Source organism: Sturnus vulgaris, chromosome 8 (assembly GCF_052056855.1).
Source record: "Sturnus vulgaris isolate bStuVul1 chromosome 8, bStuVul1.hap1, whole genome shotgun sequence".
Lineage (NCBI taxonomy): Eukaryota > Metazoa > Chordata > Aves > Passeriformes > Sturnidae > Sturnus > Sturnus vulgaris.
The window spans coordinates 37,344,073-37,365,456 of NC_142250.1; the positions used below are offsets into that span (position 1 = coordinate 37,344,073).

General features: G+C 46.7%; 1 long non-coding RNA gene across 1 annotated transcript; it reads left to right on the forward strand.

Moving 5' to 3' along the window:
- Positions 1 to 5,468: 5,468 nt before the first annotated feature.
- LOC148223069 (uncharacterized) lies at positions 5,469 to 15,844 on the forward strand. Its single transcript, XR_015805040.1, has 3 exons — positions 5,469 to 5,562; positions 7,588 to 7,727; positions 15,591 to 15,844. It is a non-coding gene; the product is annotated as an uncharacterized LOC148223069 (long non-coding RNA).
- Positions 15,845 to 21,384: the final 5,540 nt, after the last annotated feature.

The following is a 21,384-nucleotide window of genomic DNA, read 5'->3' on the forward strand; positions in this document are numbered from 1 at the left end:
ACAGCGACACACACAGACCTCTTTGGGGAAAAAAGCCAATTTATTGTACAGCCAGCCCGGATTGAAAGTGTGTCAGTGCAGCCAGGACAGGACAGGAGCTCATGGGACAATTGGGAAAAACATCCTTGGGACAGCACCTCAGGATGTGTCCCACGGGAAAGACACCAGGGGTTAATGTTGGTGATGAATTCCACTCTGTTTGTCACCGTGTTGTCACCCTGGGAGACTCCTCCCTAACTGAAGCTGCAGTCAGCTTGTCAGCCTGGGAATGGAGCTGAGAGTCAGGAGAAATCCAGGCCTGGAGAGAATTCCCAAGCTGGAATTCCCCAGCTCTGTGAATGTGTGTGTGTCCACAACCTGGCAGGGATTAAATTCCAGCTCCAGTCAGGGCTGCAAAGCCTCAGCCCTGGGCAGAGAATTCCCAGAGCACTGAGCCAGTGGAAATCAGGGCAGTTCCACAAGGTTTAGCAAAGCTGGATTATGGCACGGGGATGTGGCATCTGCTCCTCGGATGCTGCTGAGAAAACAGCCAGAGGGCTTTTGTGGCGTTTCCCTGTTTGTTTGCTTTGTTTATTTTCTGTGTGTTTGAGCTTCTGAGCTTTTTGAACTCCCAGCAAAACTGGCTGACCACAGAGAAAAATGCAGAACGATCCAGAAGCTGAAGGAAAGGAGATTTAGATGGGATTTGGGGCAGGAATTGTTCCCTGGCAGGGTGGGGATGGAATTCCCAGCTTTGCTGTGGCTGCCCCTGGATCCCTGGCAGTGCCCAAGGCCAGGTTGGACATTGGGACAGTGGGAGGTGTCCCTGCCGTGGCAGGGGTGGCACTGATTTAAGATTTAAGGTCCCTTCCAGCCCAAACCATTTGGGATTTTATGAAAATCTCTCCAATTCTTTCTGGTGAACCTCAGATCCCAACACCATTGTAATTAAACACATTTCCTCATTGCCACGAGATTTCACTTGGCTTCACTCCTCACACTTCAGGGGTGCCTGGAAATATTCCTGGTGTGGATTTTTTCCAAGAACCGATGCTAAAGCACTGTGGGGTTGTGTTTGCTCTCCCTGCCTGGACCCTAAAGCTGCTGCCAATGTCCCACTGCAGTGGGAATGGCCCTGGCTCCTCCTTCCTGAACCTTCAGCCTCTCCCAGCTCAGAATTTGGGGCTGCAGGAAGGAAAAATATCATTTAATCCATCAATGAGAGCCAAGTGGAGGGCTTGCAGTGCCATAAATAGAGATATTTATTAGAGATATTTATTAGAGATATTTATTCCCCCCTGGGGCTGCCTGGGTGTGTTAAGGGTGATTCCCTGCTGATTCCTCCCGGATGTTTCCAATCCCATCCCGATTTGGTGGCAATGGAAGCTGTTGCAGAGAATTTTTCACCTGAATCAGGTGTGAAATACCTGGCAGCGCTCAGGTGGGAGCAGGAACTCTCTGCCCTGGGCACTGGTAGCTGCAGGAAGGCAGACTTGTGAAATGTTCTCCTCTTTATTTCCCCTCGAATATTTCACATTTCAGGTGGTATCAAAGCTGCTCTGTCGGCTCCGGGATCTTTGGGGGGTTTGTGGCTCTTTGAAGGGGCAGGGGTTGCATTGGTAGCTCAGTTTCTTTTCTGAGGGAGCCGTGCTCCAGCAAACCACGTGTCCTAAAAAAACCTCAATAATTCCTTTTGTAGCTGCCAGGCCCGTGGTATCCGAACAAAGAGCTCATTGCTCTCCTGGAAGGCTCTTTAGGAACTCGTTCTGATGGGTTATCCAACAAAGTGCTGTTATTACTGAGGGTGATGCTTCATCCTTTGCTCAGCGAGGCTTCCTGGAAAACAAAATAAATGACCTGCTCAAGGTGTGAGGTTTCTTCAGAGGAAAAATAAAACAGCAGCAGCAGGAAAAAAAAAACAAAAAAAAACCCCAAAAAATAAACTTAAAAACAACGGAAAGGTTGTGCTGCAGCAGAAGAGACAGGGGCTGATCACTCATCCTAAATATTTGTGTGCATCGGAGGTGGCACAGTCTGGCTCAGGGATCCAGATGTGGCAGGGTATGGCTCAGGGATCCAGATGTGGCAGGGTTTGGCTCTGGGATCCAGATGTGGCAGGGTATGGCTCAGGGATCCAGATGTGGCAGGGTTTGGCTCAGGGATCCAGATGTGGCAGGGTTTGACTCTGGGATCCAGATGTGGCAGGGTTTGGCTCTGGGATCCAGATGTGGCAGGGTTTGGCTCAGGGATCCAGATGTGGCAGGGTTTGGCTCAGGGATCCAGGGAGGGTGAGGGGTGGGCAAGGGGCAGCCCGGCAGCAAAGAGGCAATAAGGAGGAGTGAATTGTTTTTTTTCCAGAGCTGGGGTTGGGTTCGTGGCTCCTGGTGTGCCCGGAGGGAGGGAGCAGATGGTTGGGAAAGGCGAGAGGAGTTCCGGGCTCTCCGCAGGGCTTGGCAGCGCTGCCGGGAGGGTTTGTGAGGGATTCATTGCTGTGGGGACGAGGAACGAGGCAGATTCAGCCCCTGGGCACTGCCAGGGCAAGGCAGGACGGGCTGATGTTCCCCTGAAACATCAGGGTTGTGTCTGCCAGGGAGCAGGGATGAGTGATTGCTGCCCTGACAAGTTCAATAAATGTAAAAGATCCCTTCGCTCTCCTTTGGACAGACACTCAGAGACTGCCTTCAGACAAACCAGAGCACGGAACGTCTTTTCAAAGAGACAGAGGTATTAAATGTCTTTGCCGAGTGACAAAGGCTTTGTGATGGCTGTGATTGCACTTGCAGGGTCCCGAGAGTGCCCGTGCTGCAGGGAATTCATTCTGAGAGCCGTGCAGGGTGAGAGCCCTGATTCCCCCCAGCGATTGCTGGGCTTGGCCAGGGGGGGAATTCAGGGCAGTTCCTGGGGAGAACATCCCGGCTCCCCCCTACAGCCCCCAGAGGCTGTGCTCAGCCTCCTGCTGCTCCCAGGCCACTGATCTCCAGGGAAAACGGATTATTTCATCCACTGGGGAATCCATTTGATCCTTTTTGTGAGAATCCATTTGATCCTTTTGAGGAAATCCATTTGATCCTTTTGGGGGAAATCCATTTGATCTTTTTGAGGGGAATCCATTTGATCCTTTGGGGGAATCAATTTGATTTTTTGGGAGAATCCATTTGATCCTTTTGAGGAAATCCATTTGATCCTTTGAGGGAATCAATTTGATCTTTACTGGGGAATCCATTTGATCCATTTTTGTGGAATCCATTTGATCCTTTTGGGGGAATCCATTTGATCCTTTTGGGGGAATCCATTTGATCCATTTTTGTGGAATCCATTTGATCCTTTTGGGGAAATAAATTTGATCCTTTGGGGGGAATCAATTTGATCTTTATGGGGAATCAATTTCATCCTTTTGTGAGAATCCATTTGATCCTTTTGGAAGAATCCATTTGATAATTTTTGGGGGAATCCATTTGATCCTTTTGAGGGAATCCATTTGATCCTTTTGAGGGAATCCATTTGATCATCTTTGGGGAATCCATTTGATCCTTTTGGAAGAATCCATTTGATCCTTGGGGGGGATCCATTTGATCATTTTTGGGGAATCCATTTGATCCTTTTGGGGGGGATCCATTTGACCATTTTTGGGGAATCCATTTGATCCTTTTGGGGGAAATCCATTTGATCCTTTTGGGGAATCCATTTGATCCTTGGGGGGGATCCATTTGATCATTTTTGGGGAATCCATTTGATCATTTTTGGGGAATCCATTTGTTCCTTTTGGGGGGAATTGTGCTGCTCCCTTTGGTTCAGTGGCAGACCAACCTCCCTGCTGCATCCCTCCACCCCTGGCTGCTCTCCCAGCCCAGCCCCACTTGGAGGTGGCTCCAAAGATCTCTTGGATCCCTCAGGTGATGTCTGGGGGCTTTGCTCTCTGCTGGGTCACTTCAATACCCTCCAGGAAAATCTTATTTTTACCCTGCTCAGCACAACTCCTTCAGATACTGAGACACCCCTGGCGTGCAGGAGAGCACAGCTTGTTCATGGCTGATAAAAAAGTGCCTTCCTCTGGAGAGAAATGTCGAATTTGTCTTTCCAAATGAGCTGTGGATCTGCTGAGAGATAAAGACTAGTAATGGGAGATAAAAGGAACAATGGGAAGGATCCCACTGATTGATGAATGGAAAAAAAAAAAATTTGTCTTTACAAACAAACTGCAGGTTTGCTGATAAATGAAATTGGATATTGAAATATGAAAGAAGCAATGGGGAAAACCATGAATTCCATAAGAATTAAAAATGCCAAGGGAGGTTGTACATCAGAGGGGAATCTCAGGGATCAGGGTTTGGGCAGTCTGGGCCTCTCCAGTCCCTCAGCAATGGGGAAAGAGAGAGGGAAATTGGGATAAAAAGGGAGGGGAGTCCTCCAAAAATCTGAGAGATCCCAGGGGAATGTCCCATGGGCTCTGCCTTTATTCCATACAGGAAAAGGACTCCTCTGGCTCCTTTTTGGACATGAACCTCTGGTGGTTGTGGATTCATTTTCCTGACACTCTGCTGCCTCCAATTCCCTTAAACATCGAGGGAGGGGATTGGAAAGGGATGCTTTGAGAATATTTCCTGGGTGATAAGAGTGGGACAATGTTTGTACCACGTTCTCTGGGTTTTAGTAAGAATGGAAGGTGAATCAAAAATCACAACTGAGCCTCAGGACTGGGTGTGAAACCCAGATCATGATGAGATCTACAGACACAAGGATTTTGTGGAGCTGGGTGATTTCTCTTTTTAGAGCCATTTTTAAAAGAGAATTTAAATTTTTTAATTATTCTGCCACCTGAGCCCAGCCCAGCTCAAGGTGCAGAGATCCCAGAGCTCACCTGGGCTGCAGCTGGAGAAAACCATGGAAAACCAGCGTGGTTTGGGTGGAAGGGACCTTAAATCCCAACACCTCCCACTCTCCAGCTGCTCCAACCCGGCCTGGGATCCAGGGGCAGCCACAGCAAATCTGGGAATTCCATCCCCACCCTCCCAGGGAACAATTCCTGCCCCAAATCCCACCTAAATCCTTCCCCTTCCAGCTAAAAACCATCCCCGCCTTGTCCCAGTGCCTGCCTGGGCACCACGTGCTCTGTTTGTGCAGCTGGATTTGGGATTTGTTGTCATTTATGGTAATCCTCCTCCAGGGTGGTGTTTCTGGACAAGCAGAATTGCTTCTCGTGTTTTATGGGAAGATTTTCCCCACTGCAGCTGAACTGAAGATCAGTTCTGTAGTTTGGAGCCTGGGATTAACTGTGCTGCAGAATTTGCTCTGTGGATGCACAAGCCTTGGGAATGTGAGGGCTGTGGAGGTGGGAATGGGGATTCCAGAGTCATGTGGGATCCAGAGGGGCAGGAGAAGCTCTTGGGAAATGTTAGAAATGACAAACTCTGAGTTTCTGGAATTCTGGGGTGCTCCAGGGTGTGGGAGCAGTGACTTTCCCCTCTAATTAAAATGGTTCCCATTAGGATCAAACCTTTCTGCAGATGATGGAGCCTCTCCCTGCTCAAACTTTATCTCCCAGGATATGTGGCTGCAGAGAATTCCAGGCACTTCCACATCAAGGTAAGAGAAAAATAATAAAATAATTAAAAAAAAATAATAAAAACATCCCAATCTCCTTTCTAGCCCAGCCCTGAGTAACCAGGGAACACTAAAGCTAAAATGACTTTTTGCCAATAATTGTCTTTGGGTTCTTTAGAGCAATATCATCAAAGCTCTGTAGACTTAATACCACTGGTTATGGGATTTGGAGCTCAGCTAAATGCAAAACTTAATTCAATGTTCAGTTGTTTAAAATTTAAAATCCAAACTTGAGTGTGTCATAAAAAATCGGGCTGCTTCTCCTGCTTATTAGGGGAGGAAAAAAAATCAGCCTAATTCCACAGAATTCACAGGCACTGAGCTTACATTGGGGTTTATTATGGGAAAAAATGTTCCTTTAATATAGAAATCAGGAAAAGGCTGGAGCACCGAGCAAATGATGCAGATTCAATTGTGTGACAAAAGGGATTGAATTGATATTCGGGGAGAATTTCCAGTTTGTCCTTTCCCAGCCTCTGCCTGTGAAGGTCACTGGGGCCTGTGCAGTGTCAGGGGAATGTCAGAGGCACTTCCCTGCCTTCTCCTGGACAGAAATCTGGGAATTCTGTCACAGAACCACAAAATCTTGGATGGGTTTGGGTTGGGAGGGATCCCAAATCCCCTCCAGTGCCACCCCTGCCATGGCAGGGACACCTCCCACTGTCCCAATGTCCAACCTGGCCTTGGGCACTGCCAGGGATCCAGGGGCAGCCACAGCAAATCTGGGAATTCCATCCCCACCCTGCCAGGGAACAATTCCTGCCCCAAATCCCATCCAAATCTACCCATTGTCAGCTTAAAGCCATTCCCTGTGTCCTGTCCCTCCATCCCTTGTCCCTCTCCAGCTCTCCTGGAGCCCCTTTAAGCCCTGGAAACCTCAAACAGAGTTTTTTGGGGTTTTTTTTTTTGTGGTCTGGAATATTATATCCCAAATTTAATAGGAGTTCCCTTAAAAAAATTACTGAACCTTGAAAATTGCCTCTCTACATTTAATGCACTCAAATAGCACTGAAATGTTTCAAGAGACTACCAGAGATTTCCATGAAAATATTCATAAAGGATTGAAGGAAGAAATTTTAAAAGTGCCCATAATTCCAGGAAAAGGCCAGTAATAAGAACATCCTCCTGACAGCATCATGCAGGAGAAAAAAAAAAAAGACTTTTATTTATCATCTTATTGTGTTTCAAACAAGGCATTAAAACAGCTGGGAAGTGAAAATAAAATCTGAGAAAAGCATGAGAGTAAACTTCACTCACCTAAGGAAAGCCCCATTAAAAATGCAGTTTCTGAACTTCAAACCATGGAGTGAAAACTCCCATTTTTGTGCCACTCCATAAAACCGAGCCTGGAATATTTCACTCCTGCCTGCAGAAAGCCTCCCTGAAATCCTAATGAAGTGCTCATAAAAGATTCATGGCCAACGTGCAGAGCAGTGGGAAGGGCAGGAATTGCAGGCTGGAGTGGAAACGTCTCTTCTTTGGGAGAACAAAGATCCCAATTTGGGATTGTCTGGATGTGTCTGGGTCACTGCCTTGTCCCTTTTCCCTGCCCCGTTCCATGAGATTTGATTTTGGAGGGGCTGGGAGAGCCTGGGGCGGTGGGAGGTGTCCCTGGCCCTGGCAGGGGTGACACTTTGAGCTCCTTCCTACCCAAAGTTCGATGATCCCGTGGGATCCAGCCGTGGGATGTGGGTGTTGGGATCACAGAGCCCATCCCAGCTCAGCTCATCACCTCCTTCTGCCTTTAACTACAGAGGGAATGCTGCAAAAACCAGGGCAGGACACTGGGAAACTTTTCCCAGTTCAATTCAAACTCTGTTCTGCTCTGTGCAGGTGCAGCTCAATCCCAGAGAGGAGAATTTGGGATTTTCTCATGAGTTAAACGGGCACAGGGAAAAGTCCCTGAACCCGGCACCTCCTTGGCTACATCACCCTCAGCCTCTGCTCAAAGGTCAGAGAATTTCTTTATTTTTTTACTTTTTTTTTTTTTGTTTCTCTCTCCCTCAGCCCGGGGGAATTCCAGAGCTGTGTTAATCCCCTGAACATGGGCTTGGAATCATTTGTTCTCTGGGAAAAGTGGTGGAGAATTCCCTGGCTGCACTTCCCGGCTTTGTTGGATGTGGAAGCTCTTCAGGATTTCTGCTGAGGTCTGCACTGGGATCACAAAGAATAGTGAGACTTTTTAACCTTGAAACTGATCCTAAAGCTGAGCCTAAAGGATCTGCACAAATCCCTGCCTGCAGCTTAAAATGTCCTTAAGAAGAGCAGGGATAATCCTAACACTTTCTCCTTGCAAATTTAAAGATTCTCCCTTTCTCCCTAAAATTCCTCTGGGATTCCTGGGTGTGGAGCTGCCCTGATTATGGAGGTGTTTGGGATTTTATTGGTTCCCATTTTCAGCAGGTTTTTTTCCCCATGTAAATGTTGGATTTACAGGCTCCTGTCAGACTCAGCGTCAAGGGAATCATAATCACGGGCTAACATTTTTCTGCTTTACAGCTTCGAGTAAATCTTTATTAGAGGTTGCAAGGAGTGAAATAACCTTTGGCACGGGGCACTTAGGAGGTGATGGAAAACCCTCCTGGACTCAGGAGAGGCTCAGCCAGGCTCTTCTGCATCCCTAAACTCCCTCCTTGCACACCATGTGCTCGTCCATCATTTTATTTAAATCCCTTTCTCTCTTTATGGACTCGATGCTGCTTCATCCTTTTCATTCAGATTGAAAAAAAAAAAAAAAAAGTTGGAGGAAAGAGAAACTGGAGAAATTCCTGAGGGAGAGGTAAAGCTGGAAAATTGTCCTTTAGCATGAAGAGCACGAGGTAAATGCAGTTCCAGATGCCTGCCTTTAATAAACAGGGTTTATCCCAGAATTCCAGACTGGGTTGGGTGGGAAGGGACCCCAAATCCCCCCCAGAGCCACCCCTGCCGTGGCAGGGACACCTCCCACTGTCCCAATGTCCAACCTGGCCTTGGGCACTGCCAGGGATCCAGGGGCAGCCACAGCAAATCTGGGAATTCCATCCCCACCCTGCCAGGGAACAATTCCTGCTCCAAATCCCATCCAAATCTACCCATTGTCAGCTTAAAGACATTCCTGCCGTGGCTGGGGTGGCTCTGGGGGGGATTTGGGTCCTTTCCAAACCCAAACCCATCCCTGATTCTGTGTCACATTCCTGCTGCTGGCTCTGAGCATCCCTGGAATTCCCAAAGCCCCCAGGATTCCCACTGGCTGTGAGTGGCTCGTTCCTATTTGAAATTTTGAAAGGTGGATTTTTTTTAAAAGGGGGTGGGGGAACATCAAGAAATGATTTTAACAACATCATTGGGGCAAAGGGAGCAAAAAGACACGAACACAACATCGGATTCAGCCCCATTTTCACAGTCCTTGTATGCAAAGCTAAAGGTGTTTGACTCCTGCTAAAATCCACATTTCAAAATTCCATTAACCTGTAACTTGTAATTCTTGTTCAAAAGACCTATTTTATGCTGAAATTCTTAAAATAATGAAGGTACAAAACATTTTATATTAGATTTGAATAGATCCAGCCTGTATTTCACGATTTGTTACAAATCAAGTATTAGTGGACACTTATTCAAATATCAACATTAAGTTTTAATTTCCCTATTATTGTTTTCTACACTGATACCTCGGATTATGTTCTTCAGCTCTTACAGAGAGTTGTTTTTCTGTCTCTGAGGAGCTGTGTTTTTCAGACTCCAACATTTCTAAAATCCCCTTTCTGCTGGGACGTTCCCCTGGTGCTTTCCTGTGGCAGTGACAAGGCTGGAAGTGACACCTGCAGGTGTTCGCTGCCTGGCAAAGCCCCAGCCTGGCTGGCTTGGATTGGATTCAGATCCATTTATCACAAACACCCCCCCGTGCCAGGGCTGCACTGCAAAGGTGGAGATTCCACCCTCAGGAAATGGAGTTTCCTGGAAAAAGGGGGAATTGGGAGGGCAGGGAAGCAGCAAACACCCCAGGCAAAGCTGTGCCCGTGTGGAATCACATTAACTTTAAAGCTCTGCTTCATTTGAGAGCTGCTCTCGTTCTGGGGAGAGAGCAAAAATAGGATAAACACATAAAACGTGTTTATCAAACACATAACAAATGGCCAAGGATAACTGGAAACAGTCCTTGAGCTCATTAGCAGACGCTTTTCCTGTTGGAAAATAAGGTAATTAGTGGGATATTGAACTTAGCCCCTGTTCTGTGGTAGTTATTAAACTCTGTGACATTTCAGCTTGATTAAGTTTTTACCAGATCTGACTCGAGGCTGTCCCGGGCAGCCTCTGGGGGTGCAGGGGAGATCTGATGAGCCACCCCAATTAACCAAACTGGTAAAACCTCATTAACAGCACCCAGAGTGGCACAGCCACTGCCTGCTGTGATCCTGCCTGGGGTGGAGAGGAAAAATCAGCCAGAGCTGCCCCCAGCCCCGGGACACTCAGGATACCCCGACATCAGGAGGGAATTAGGATTTCTGAAGTCAAAGGACACAGGGTTCCCACTGGCAGAGGGTGGGGACAGCTGGGATATCGGGATGGAATAAAGGAATTGGAATTCTGTGCCTGGGGAGGGGTGCAGTCACCATCCCTGGATGTGTTTATAAAATCCTGGATGTGGCACTGGGTGCCCTGGGCCACTTGAGGGGTTGGGGCTGGGTTGGACTTGAATGATCTTGGAGGTCTCTTCCCACCCAAAATTCTGTGAATTCTGTGAGTTCTGAGTTCTGTGAGTTCTGTGATTCTCTGAATTCTGTGAATTCTGTGATTCTGTGAATTCTGTGATTCTGTGAATTCTGTGAGTTCTGGGAGTTCTGAGGTCTGTGAGTTCTGTGATTCTCTGAGTTCTGTGAATTCTGTGATTCTATGATTCCGTGAATTCTGTGAGTTCTGTGACTGTGAATTCTGAGTTCTGTGAATTCTATGATTCTGTGATTTCTGTGATTCTGTGAATTCTGTGATTCTGTGAATTCTGTGATTCTGTGAATTCTGTGGATTCTGTGAATTCTGTGATTCTGTGGATTCTGTGAATTCTGAGTTCTGTGATTTCTGTGATTCTGTGAATTCTGTGGATTCTGTGAATTCTGTGATTCTGTGAATTCTGTGAGTTCTGTGATTCTGTGAATTCTGAGTTCTGTGATTCCATGAATTCCCAGATTTGCTGTGGCTGTGATCCCTGTCCAGGTTGGGCATTGGCCTTGGAGCACCTGGCACTGTGGGAGGTGTCCCTGGATGATCTTTAGGGTCCCTTCCCACCCAAACCCCCTGTGATCCCATGGATTTCTGAATTTATTGGATTATTTATTATTTATTGTCCCCCCCCTTGGTGCCACTGTCACCTCCCTGCCACCTTTGGCTCCCAGCTCCAAAACTGCCAAATGCCAGGGATTCCTCCATTCCCAAGGCTTCATGGAAATAAAAGAAAAACAACCCCAACCAGGGGATTTTTCCTGGAAAACATCTGGAAATCTCGATATTTATATCCAATATCTGGGGGATGTGTGTGCCATTCCCTCTGGGGGGACGCTGTCCCTTGGTCCTTCTGGAATTTTCTGTGTAAGAGCACAAAAAAAAAAAAAAATCTGCTGCTGAAATCATTGGCTTTGCAATGGGTTGAGTAGGGAAAAATGAAATAATTTGGGTTAAAAGATTAATTTAAAAAATATAACGGAATAGATATCAACAAAAGCGTGGTGTAGGATTTTTAACTTTACAAAATACTGAACCCTAACCTGAAACAAATCCCAAAAAATGAAGCTCCAAGTCCAGGTGGGGCTGGCTGAGTCACGGAGGTGACAGAATTCACGGCAGTGAATTAATTTAATTTAATTAACGGAATTTGCTTTTGTGTCTCTGTAAAGAAGGAAAAAAAAAAAATTCCTTAAATCAGTTTAAATGGGCTTGTCCTGCTGCTGGGGACAGGTGAGGAAATCCAGGCCAGGGTGCTCGTTAGGGTGATTTCATTGAGATGTGGCTGTGAGGGGCTGCATGGAGGGAAAAAATCTGGGAATAAATGGGTGGGAAATGCAGGGCAGGAAAGAGGGAATGGGGATTTGAAAAAAAATTGTGAGAAAATCCTTTTTTTTTTTTTAATATCCCAATTCTTGCTGGGGGGCTGAGCTCTCCAGAAAAATGTAAAATAGAAATTATAACAGGTAAAATGTAAAATGTAAAATAGAAATTACAGCATGTAAAATGTACAAGTAAAATATAAAATGTGAAGGTAAAATATAACAGCATAAAATATAAGCTATAATATTATGTATAAAATATTTAAAATATCAAAATAGAAAATGAGTTTAAATATCAAAATATAAAAAATGTAAAAATATTAAAAATTGAACCATAAAAATTCTAAAAAATTAAAAATGAAAATATAAAAATAAAAAATTATAAAAATATAAAAATTATTAGAAAAATATAAAAACTAAAAAGTATAAAATATAAAAAGTATAAGAAATAAAAAGTATAAAAATATAAAAAATAAAAATGTAAAAAATATCAAAAGTTAAAATTATAGAAGTATAAAAAAATTATTAAAATATTAAAAAATAAAGAATATTAAAATATTTAAAGATCTAAAAAATTTAAAAATAAAAATATAAAAAATCTAAAAATCTAAAAAAAATCTAAACATCTAAAAAATCTTAAAAAAAATTAAAAAATCTAAAAATCTAAAAATATAAAAAATAAAAATCTAAAAATATTAAAAAATAAAAATATAAAAATATAAAAAATATAAAAATATATAAAACTAGAAATTGCTGGCGTTTAGAGCAGAGCCTGTGGAATGTGAGGTGTCCCAGGCCTCTCCCGTGGCTCAGGGTTGGGTTGGGAAGGGCCCTGCAGCCCCCAGGGACATTTCCTGCCCTGGACATTCCTTTTCCCACTTGGGTCGATTTGCTTTGTTTGAATCGTGGCATTTTTTTAGTGTTGATTTTCTCCCCTTAAGAAAAGAATCATGGAATTGAAAATATTCTCTCCCAGCACCTATTTTCTCCCATCGAAATTCTCCTTTCTCCTCAATCCATGCCCTAATTAGTGTCTCAGTGTCTCAGACCCAGGCTGAGGAGCTGCAAGATAATTAATATTTCACCAATTAAACTTGTTGCAAGTTCATGAATTTCCCCTCTTAGATTTTTTTTTTTTTTTTTCAGAGTGAACCCAACAATTTAAAATAATTTCCTGGGGCCAGCAGAGGAGCTGCTCCAAGAGTTTTTGGGGTTTGGAACATTTTTGTGACAGCAGCTCCAGGATTTCACCTCTCCCTCCTGGCTCTCCCCCAGCTCCCTCTGATTTCTCATTAGAGCTCGTTTAATTAAGGTTGTTAGAGCCTGGCTCTGACCCCGGGCCATCCCACAGCATTTGTTTCCATCTTTAATGTCCAAAACAGTGCAAATAGCAGGCTGGCCGTTAGGATGGTCAGGGTGGTTTCCTTCCCTTTTTCCAGCTGTTCCCAGAGGTGTTCTCCAGGTGAGCAACCCCAGCAGAGCTGCTCCATCCCTGATCATTTTGTCCCTCTGGATTCTCCATTTGTTCCCTCTGAATTCTCCATTTTTTTCCCTCTGGATTCTCCATTTTTCCCCTCTGGATTCATTTTTTTCCCTCTGAATTCTCCATTTTTCTCCTCTGGATTCTCCATTTGTTCCCTCTGGATTCTCCATTTGTTCCCCTCTGGATTCTCTAATTTTCCCCTCTGGATTCATTTTTTCCCCTCTGGATTCTCCATTTGTTCCTCCTGGATTCTCCATTATTTCCCTCTGGATTAATTTTTTCCCTCTAGATTCTCCAATTTTTCAGCTCTGGATTCTCCATTTTTCCCCTCTGGATAGATTTTTTCCCCTCTGGATTCTCCATTTGTTCCCTCTGGAGTCTCCATTTGTTCCCTCTGAATTCACCATTTTTCCTCTCTGGATTCACCATTTCTCCCCTCTGGATTCATTTTCCCCCTCTGGATTCTCCATTTTCCCCCTCTGGATTCTCCATTTTCCCCCTCTGGATTATTTTCCCCTTCTGGATTATTTTTCCCCTCTGGATTTTCCATTTGTTCCCCTCTGGATTATTTTCTCCCCTCAGGATTCCCCATTTTCCCCCTCTGGATTCACCATTTTTCCCCTCTGGATTCATTTGTTCCCCTCTGGATTCCCCAATTTTTCCCCTCTGTTATTCCCCATTTTTCCCCTCTGGATTAATTTTTCCCCTCTGGATTCACCATTTTTCCCCTCTGGATTCATTCTTCCCCTCTGGATTCACCATTTTTCCCCTCTGGATTCATTTTTCCCCTCTGTTATTCCCCATTTTTCCCCTCTGTTATTCCCCATTTTCCCCTCTGGATTATTTTTCCCCCTCTGGATAATTTTTCCCCTCTGGATTCTGCCCAGCAGCTGCAGGTCCCTGCTGTGAGCTGTGGTTTGGGGCTGGCAGGAGCTGAGGGAAGGTTTGGATGCTCCAGCTCCAGGCATGGCAGGGACTGCCCTGAGTGGAAATATCAATTTGTGCACAGGATGAAGAGACAAAACCCAAAATAACACGGGGAACAACAGTGGATGGGGTGGGAAAGAAACCAAAATTGAGAAGAAAAGGGTCTGGAAAAGGAAATTTTCCATCAGTCCAAACTTAGACTGAGCACAAAATGTAATTTTTCTTTGCTGGAATGTGCCAGAGCCACACAGAACAATCTCCTCCAAGGCTGTGGATATTTCAGCCTCATTTCCAAAGGACACCAGCTTGGATCCTGACACCTCTCAGTGCTCTCCTCCCTCATCCCTGCCCTCCCACGGCTGCTGAACACCAGAGACTTCCCCGAGATGCTCAGTGGAGCAGATTTTATAAAAACGGGAGGCAGGAAAGGAAACGCCCCAAAGCAGTGCCCTCGTTCCTTGGAAAAGCCAGGTTCACATCCATGAAAGTTCATCACAAAAATTTTCCTTTCCTGGGCTCACTGAGTTTTGCCACATAATTTTGTTCTTTTCTTTTCTTGGCTTTTCTTTGTCTGAGAGATGGAAAATTGGAAATTTTCCAATCTGGCTCAGCATCACTTTACTGGGGAAGGGGTGGCAGCAAAGCAGGAGTGTCCAGAGGTGCCCAAAGCCCTGGTGGTTCCTAAATCCCCTGGGAGAGCAGGGCTGGCTCCTGCAGGAGAGCTCCCAATGCTGGGAGCTGCAAACAAAGCCCCCGAGGTGCTGAAAACCACACAGGAACAGAAAAGGTGCTCTGATTATTGACTTTCCCTCCCGTTTTCAATGGGAAAAAAAAAACCAAAAAACTTCCCCAAATTGAAATTCTGATTCCATCCATGGACACCTGCTGCTGGTAATGATGGAATTAAGCAAATGATCCTTTTATTGCTTTGTTCCTGAGCCTTTATAAGAATTCTCCTCATATTTCTCTTGGCACTGCAGTCTCTGAAGCCCTTCCATTGAAGCAGGGATGATTCCTCTTGGAGGGAGATCTTTCCTTTTTTTTAGAGGGACACACAGAAGCTGTAATTGCCTTGCCAGCTTGATGATTCCAGGGTTTATTATCCCTTTATTCCTGGGCTGGCTCAGGCATTGATAATCCTGGGGGTCCCTTCCAGCTCAGGATCTTCTGTGATTCTATAATTCTAATTCTATCATTCTAATTCCGTAATTCTAATTCTATAATTCTAATTCCATAATTCTAATTCCATAATTCTAATTCTATAATTCTAATGCCATAATTCTAATTCTATAATTCTAATGCCATAATTCTAATTCTATAATTCTAATTCTTGCCACTTCCACTCAGTTCCTCAGCTTGGGTTGCTTGTTGTCCAAATTTGTGTTTTGCTTCAGCTCACTGTTGATTTTCTTGGTGAGTGACAGAAATCCCAGATTATGGAGGTATTTTTTTTTTCCTCCCCCAAAAATGACAATCCCTTAGGCTTCCTTTAATGGCTTTCAGAAGAAGAGACTGCAAAAAAAAAAAAAAAAAAACAAACCCACAACTGAATGATTTATAAATCAAATATTTGCTTGTTTTTGCAGTTTCCTGAATTCCCAGGGACCTGGAAATGATGTGCAAGGAAAGCTTTGTCCCTGGAGCCATCACTTGTTGGAAATTTGGCTGTCAGAAGAGATTCTTGTTCTTTGAAATGGTTTTGGGAAAAATTCAGGTGAGGAGCTCTGGGATTGTGGATCCCTGATCCAGAGATCCTGAGGGCCCAGAATATCCTGAGATATTTGGAGAGCCCAGAATATCCTGAGAGCTCTGCCAGTGCAAAGCCCTTTTTGTGGCTCTGTCCCAGGGGTTGAATCTGTGTTCACATGCACTGACCAGGTTCCAAAAATGTTCTTTGATTACAGGAAAATCGCCCCCAAACTCCAAAATAATGATGCAAAACGGGCCAAGCTCTTGATAAAAAAGTCTGGGAGTTTGTTTTGATTTGGTTTTTTTTGTTTGGTTGGTTTGGGTTTTTTGTTTTTTGTTTGTTTTTTTGTGTTGTTTGTTGTTCTGCTTTTCCCCTCCTCCTGCTTTTTCCATATTCCATGTAAGAATTCCTGCTCCAGGTGATGCTCACCCCCAGGACTGAGCTGCAGCTGCCTCGGGGAGATGTGAGAGGGAAGGCAGGAAATAATAATTGTGTGCTTGTGCTGCCTCTCCCTCTGCACACTCCCCTCTCCCAGGGAGAAAGCAGGGAGGGCTTGAAAGGGAAACAGTGACTGCAGCAACCTGCAGAGCCAGGGAGAGAACAGAGAAAACTGAGAGAAAACTGAGAGAAAATAGAAAATAGAGAAACCAGAGAGAAGCCAGCCCCTGCTCCGTGTCTGTGCCATTCCCAGAGGGATTCCCTCTGCTCTGTGCCTGGGATCCAGGGACCCCAAATCCCCCCCCAGAGCCACCCCTGCCATGGCAGGGACACCTCCCACTGTCCCAATGTCCAACCTGGCCTTGGGCACTGCCAGGGATCCAGGGGCAGCCACAGCAAATCTGGGAATTCCATCCCAGCCCTCCCCACCCTCCCAGGGAACAATTCCTTCCCAATATCCCATCCATCCCTGTCCTCTGGCACTGGGAGCCATTCCCTGTGTCCTGTCCCTCCATCCCTTGTCCCCAGTCCCTCTCCAGCTCTCCTGGAGCCCCTTTAGGCTCTGCCAGGGGCTCTGAGCTCTCCCTGGATCCTTCCCCCCCAGGTGTCCCAACCTCAGCCCAGCTCCTGCTCCCCTGCAGGTTGGGGTTGGTCCAAGGATGCTCCAAGGTCAGAGCTGACCCATGGGAGGGCTGGGAAGTGGGGACAGCCACCCCTGGAGCTGCTCTGGGGAGTGTGGATGGGGTTTGTGGATGGGGTTTGTGGGGAGTGGATGGGGTTTGTGGGTGTGGATGGGGTTTGTGGATCCTGAAAAGGTGGGAGAGTTCCTGCAGCAGGTAGGTTTCAGTGTTGAGAAGGTTTCAGGCTTTCAGGAGCCCCAGCCCTGCACAGCTCAGAGGCTGCCAGGGACATTGACAGGAGGGGAGGAGGGATGGGGCAGGTGGAAACTGGAAGGAAGGAGAGCTCCAAAAAATGCTTGATTTCTTAACAAACTCCTTGAAAAGCACAGGAAGGGGCTAAAAGGCCACAAAAAATGAGAGGAAAGGAAAGGAAAGGAAAGGAAAGGAAAGGAAAGGAAAGGAAAGGAAAGGAAAGGAAAGGAAAGGAAAGGAAAGGAAAGGAAAGGAAAGGAAAGGAAAGGAAAGGAAAGGAAAGGAAAGGAAAGGAAAGGAAAGGAAAGGGAAAGGGAAAGGGAAAGGGAAAGGGAAAGGGAAAGGGAAAGGAACTGGAGTCAGGTGAGGATTTGGGCAGCTCAGGCTCCCACTGGGGTGTTGCTGACATCACCTGCCCACACAAAGACTTTTGATTCCCACTTAGGAGACTCTGCCTTGGCTGCCAAAAGGAAAAATGGGGCTTTTAGGAAAAAGATTCTGAAGAATCTTGAGGCAAATCTCTATTGAGACCCTGATTCTGCTCTAGGCCCTCTTCTCCATGTTATCCCTTGGGATACAATCAGAAATTCCAGCACTAATCAGTGCCTCGGTTCTCCAGCTAAAGGGAACAAATGGAACTGCCCAGGATGGATTAACTTCTGCTGGATTCTTCAGGAGTCACTGTGAGCATGAACTCCAGTTCAGCAACGCTGTCAGAGGCATAATTTATTATCTAATTGATAAGAAATATTGCAGGGAGAGCCCAGACAATGAAAGCAACTTCTACAGGAAATATTTTACCAAGAAGAAGCTACTTGGGGATGGAGCGGGGGCAGAAAATTGAGTTGCAAATTAAAAAGGATAAAAAATATGGAGTCGTATATAACAAAATTCCACTTTTTAAAATGCAACGGGCGAGGGCCATAATTCATCAGTGGAAGGGAAAAAGCAGGGCAGAGAGGATGGGAAGGGATGTGGGAGCTAAAGGGGAAGGGAGAGGAGCTGGGAGGGGGTGAAATGGTGGAAAGAGGGAGAATGGTTTGGGAAAGAGGGAGCACGAGGCATTCCTGAGCTCCGGGGGGATGGAAAATTGGGGACACCTCGTGTGGGTTCAGAGAGACCCCAGGGATGTCCCGGGGGAGCTCTGCCGAGGGGATTGTTTGGATTTCACTGCTTTGCATCTTGGCAGGGGTTTGGGATCCTCTCCTGTGGCTGCTCCCTGCCGGGAGCTCGATGGGTTCTCACTCCCCTCTGCTCTGCTGCTCAAAGACCAGCGAGAGCCGGAATTTCCCGGCTGCTTTTTGCAATCTGTCCTTTCCCCTGGGGATAACAGCACTTCCCCTCCCTGCCCTCCTCCCACGGGGAAAAGTGCTGGGAAAACACTGCAGAGTAAGGTGAGCAGAGCAAGCATGAGATGGAAGAACTCAAATATTCCCTGATTTTACAGATCTGCCCTGTGAAGTGCACACAGAGGGAGCTCCCAGCTCTCTTCCCTCCTCCTCTGGCTCTTCCCTGTGTCCCCCCAATGACTCAGCCCCACCCTTCACCCCCCAGCTCCAATATCCACATTTGGCTCCCAAAAACGCAGGGGGAGCCTGACCCGAGGGGAAGGGAAGGGGAAAAGTGGGGAACCCATCCAGCCGAGTTGCCAAGGCAACCCCAGGCAGCCGATGTTGGGTTGGGTTGGGAATTCAGGAATTCTGCAGCAGAGCCAGCCCGAGCTCCTCCAGCTCCCAGCTCACCCGAAGGAGCTGTAAACCAAAGGAAAACAGGGAATTTGGAATGTTTGCTACCCCGAGGGGGTTTTGTAGGATCCCAGAATGGTTCAGGCTGGGAAAGGCGTTTGAGATGATCCAGTGTGAGCATGAACCAGCAGCACAGTCACCTTTACAGCCTGGAAACCAGGAGCCACTTCCAGCCGGGTTTCACAGCTCCCAGTTCCAAGGATGTTTCCCAGAATTTTCTTTTTCCCCTCAGACACTCCTTTCCTCTATTCCTAATGCTGTAAAACATGGCAGTGATAACCTTAATGAAGTTTTTTAGCTCTGTCCTGAACCTCTTTTCAGGGATGAGAGGATGGAAATCACTTGATGGGGGTTGATCAAACACTGTCATTAAACGCTTTTTTATCAGCCCCAAAATTCTGCAGTAGGTGAGATCTGAATGCTCCTTCTATCAAACACTGCTCCAAAACAGAGCTGGGTTTGATGATCCTTATGGATTTCATTCAGCTCCAGATGTTTCTGTGATTATTTCTAACTATGAGCAACGAAAAGGTTGGAGAAATACAGACCCCAAACCTTGATTCTCCAATATTTATTACAACAACCTGGCCCAGCAGCAGGCTGGGATTCACAGGGTGCAATGAAATCCTTGCTAAATCATCAGCACATGGAGAAAATTGCTTTTTTAATTTAATGTTTCTCTTTCAGCTGGTTCTGCAGAGACATGCTAATTTAGCAGCTTAATTTGTTATCAGCAAGAACATTATCCCAGACACGAGTTCTCCCCAAGTCACTTCCAAGTGAGACTCAAGGCTGAGGCAGAGCACAGATTGCCTCCTCCACCGGGAGTGGTGGGGAATCACAGCCCAGCCCAGCCGCGATGAGAACGATGCTCCTGGCTGCTGCTTCGGGCAAAAAATCCTGAGAGCCCAGGGGGAAAATCGGCAGCTTTTTGTTGGAGATGGAGCAGGACAGAGGGGCAACAAAAACGGGGTTTTCTCCAGGTAATGTTGGTCGTTCTGGATGGAGACAGGAACGTTCCTGTGTGGGTGGGTGAGTAAAAACTGCTGAGATCGGGTCTGAGATGGGATAAGAGCTGCAAGGAGCTCCAGAGATTCTCTGGGGCTTTTGTAACTGGGAGTTCTGCAAGGCTTGAGATTGGAAACCTAAGTCCCAAATCATTCCTGAGTGTTCCAAACAAAATCTGACTGTTCCCCATCAAATTTGACTGTTCCCAACCAAACCTGAGCGTTCCCAGCCCAGCCTGAGTGTTCCAAATTATTCCTGAATGTCCCAAACCAAATCTGAGTGTTCCCAACCAAATCTGAATTTTCCCAAACCCAACCTGAGTGTTCCCAAACCCAACCTGAGTGTTCCCAGCCCACCTTGCTGATCCTGATCCTTTAGGACACAGACTGGGAGCAAAGCTGAGCCCAAGGGCCCTGAGCCAGCCCAGGGCTGTCCTGAGCAGGTCACACATATTTAGATGCTGCTCAGACATGTTTAGGCTCTGGATTTATTAGTGACAAATCCCATCCTAACGTCCCCCATCACCTCCGTGTCCCACCTGCCCAGCCCAGCCCTGCTCTGAGGGTTTGAGGGTCCCCCCAGGTTCTCCCTGTCCCCAATCCTCCATCCTGCCCCTCAGACACCCCTCAGCTCTCCGGGGAGCAGCGATCCTGCAGGGGGTGAGCAGTGGGATCCACTGATGAAGATGAGGGAGAGGAAGGCTCCGTGATCCCAGCACAGCCTGGATTCCCACGGCTGCCTGGTGAAGGATCAAAAGGAGCACTTGGAGCTTTGGGAAGCTTCTTCTGTGACCTCACTGAGCTCTTTCCAGAAGAACTTTCTCCCTCCCATCCGCAGCAGAGCTGGACTGAGCTTTAATTCCAGCCTCAGGAGCTGGTTTGAGGCTCGTTCTGTGCACAGGAATCCCCGTCCCTGGCTGTGGGTATTAACAAACCATCCACATTTCATCAACCTGCAACAAAGGGATGCTAATTCGGCTCTGATCACACCCAGATCTCCCCATCAAGGAACTGCCAGCCCCTGGCCAGCTTTGTTGAGTTACAGAAATGAGAGAGTCCTTTGTGTTCTTCAGATGGGATTTATGCAGAGCATGAACCTCACAACAGAATCCACATTAAAGAGAAGCCAGACAAGGAATGTTCTGCTGGATCAGGGCAGGGAAATCTCTGTAAGCTTGGCGACATCAATGGAAATCTCATCTCCAGTGCTCCTGTCCCACTGCACCCCCCCAGGGCTGGGGATCCAACCCTGCCTGGGCACTTCCAATCCCTGATCACCCTTTCCATGGGGAAATTATTCCCAAATATCCACCCTGAGCTCAGCCTGGGGCCGTTCCCTCTCCTCCTGTCCCTGTTCCCAGATCCCAAATCCCCCCGGCTGTCCCCTCCTGTCAGGGAGTTGTGCAGAGCCACAAGGGCCCCCCTGAGCCTCCTTTTCTCCAGGCTCAGCCCCTTCCCAGCTCCCTCAGGGATTCTCCAGCCCCTTCCCAGCTCCCTCAGGAATTCTCCATTCCCTTTCCCAGCTCCCTCAGGAATTCCCACAGGATTTTTTCCTCTCCAGGAGTGGAGCTGGGGATGCCCCTGGTGGTGCCAGGCTCTGGTGGTGTCTGAGCTCAGCTCACGCCCGT